This window comes from Petromyzon marinus, unplaced genomic scaffold (assembly GCF_048934315.1).
Source record: "Petromyzon marinus isolate PM22_M1 ecotype Great Lakes invasive population unplaced genomic scaffold, UKy_Petmar_22M1.pri1.0 PM_G_Scaffold_52, whole genome shotgun sequence".
Lineage (NCBI taxonomy): Eukaryota > Metazoa > Chordata > Hyperoartia > Petromyzontiformes > Petromyzontidae > Petromyzon > Petromyzon marinus.
The window spans coordinates 885,001-887,500 of record NW_027423005.1 but is presented as its reverse complement, the minus strand read 5'-3'; positions in this window follow the sequence as shown (position 1 = coordinate 887,500).

The window sequence follows — 2,500 nt, the reverse complement described above, 5'->3', positions numbered from 1 at the left end:
TTAGAGCATTTAGCTCTAAGTTGTTCTGGCTACACCAGGTCACCAGGTTGTCAGCTTCCCACCTATAGTCAGACTCATCCCCACCAGAGATCAGCCCAATGAGGGTGGTGTCGTCCGACAAACTTCAAGAGTTTGACGGACAGATGATTGGAGGCGCAGCTGTTGGTATACAGGGAGAAGAGCAGTGGGCAAAGGACGCAGCCCTGAGGAGTTCCCGTGCTGATGGACCTGGAGTCAGAGACTTCTGTTCCCGGCTTAACGCACTGCTTCCTGTCAGAGAGGAAGTCTGTGATCCACCTGCAGGTGGAGTAGGGCACGTTCAGCTGGAAGAGCTTGTCCTGAAGCAGGGCAGGGATGATGGTGTTGAAGGCAGAGCTGAAGTCCACAAACAGGATCCTGGCGTAGGATGCTGGGGCGTCCACATGCTGTAGGGTGAAGTGGAGGGCCATGTTAACTGCGTCGTCCACAGACCTGTTGGCTCTGTAGGCAAACTGAAGGGGGTCCAGGAGAGGGTCTGTGATGGCTTTGAGGTGTGCCAGGAGCAGGCGCTCAAAAGACTTCATTACCACAGATGTAAGGGCGACCGGTCTGTAATCATTTAGTCCTGTTGGCCTTAGCTTTTTGGGCACAGCGATGATGGTGGAGGACTTGAGACAGGCTGGTACATGGCATGTCTCCAGGGAGGTGTTAAAGATGTTGGTGAACACCGGAGACAGCTGGTCAGCGCAGTGCCTGAGGGTGGCTGGAGAGACAGAGTCCGGCCCGGCTGCTTTGCGTGGATTCTGCCTCTTGAAAAGCCCATTAACTTCTCCCTCCTGAAAGGAGAGAGTCGTTTCTGTAGTATGGGTGGGGGATGGGGCCTCTTGGGTGGGAAGGGGTGGTTCAGGACAGTCCAATTGTCTTTCAAATCTACGGTAGAACTCGTTCAGGTCGTTGGCTAGGCGGGAGTCGTTAGTGGTGTGGGGCGCTCTGGGTTTGTAGTTGGTGATGTGCCTGAGCCCTTTGGCAGACAGAAGCAGCGTCGTTAGTAGAGAACTGGTGTTTTAGTGTCTCTGAGTACAGTCGTTTAGCCTCTCTCACCGCTTTGCTAAACCTGTTCTTCGACTCCTTGAATCTGTCTCTATCCCCACTCCTAAACGCTTCCTCCTTCTCCAACCTCAACCTTTTGAGCTTTGCTGAGAACCAGGGCTTGTTGTTGTTAAAGTTCACCCTGGTACGTGTTGGGATACAGCAGTCCTCACAGAAGCTGATGTACACAGCCTCTGTGAGTTCATCCAGACTATTGGTAGCAGTCGTGAACATATCCCAGTCAGTACAGTCTAAGCACGCCCGCAAATCTTCCACAGCCTCACTGGTCCACTGTTTAGATGTCCTCACAGCAGGTTTACAGAGTTTTAGTTGCTGCCTGTATGCACGAATCAGGTGGACCAAGGGAGTTCTGTGCGAGCCGAACAGCCCCGTGACCCACAAGAGAAACATCCCCGCCAAATTCGAGCGTTTGACGGGGTCTATCCGTGAAAAAATATTCACGTTTTTGAGTGCACATGCATTTCTGCTGCAAATGCCTCTGGAAGTTTCATGCCGTTCGTATGCCAATTGTGGCAACACGAAAATGACCCGTTTTCCCATTCCGAGGGATTTCTGTGCGACCCTAACAGCCCCGTGAGCCACAAGAGACACATCCCCGCCAATTTCTAGCGTTTCACGGGGTCTATCCGTGAAAAATATAGACGTTTTTGAGTGCACATGCATTTCTGCTGCAGATGCCTCTGTAAGTTTCATGCCGTTCGTACGCAATGTGGCAACACGAAAATGACCCCTTTTCCCATTCCGAGGGATTTCTGTGCGACCCTAACTAACAGCGCCCGTGAGCCACAAGAGAGACATCCCCGCCAATTTATAGCGTTTCACGGGGTCTATCCGTGAAAAATATAGACGTTTTTGAGTGCACATGCACTCCTGCTGCAAATGCCTCTGGAAGTTTCATGCCGTTCCTATGCAATGTGGCCACACAAAAATGACCCGTTTTCCCATTCCGAGGCATTTCTGTGCGACCCTAACAGCCCCGTGAGCCACAAGAGAGACATCCCCGCCAACTTCTAGCGTTTGACGGGGTCTATGCGTGAAAAATATTAAAATTTTTGAGTGCACGTGCCTTTCTGCTGCAAATGCCTCTGGAAGTTTCATGGCGTTCCTATGCAATGTGGCAACACGAAAATGACCCCTTTTCCCATTCCGAGGGAGTTCTGTGCCACCCTAACAGCCCCGTGAGCCACAAGAGACACATCCCCGCCAATTTCTAGCGTTTCACGGGGTCTATCCGTGAAACATATAGAAGTTTTTGAGTGCACATGCATTCCTGCTGCAAATGCCTCTGGAAGTTTCATGCGGTTCGTACGCAATGTGGCAACACGAAAATGACCCGTTTTCCCATTCCCAGGGATTTCTGTGCGACCCGAACAGCCCCGTGAGCCACAAGAGACACATCCCCGCCAATTTC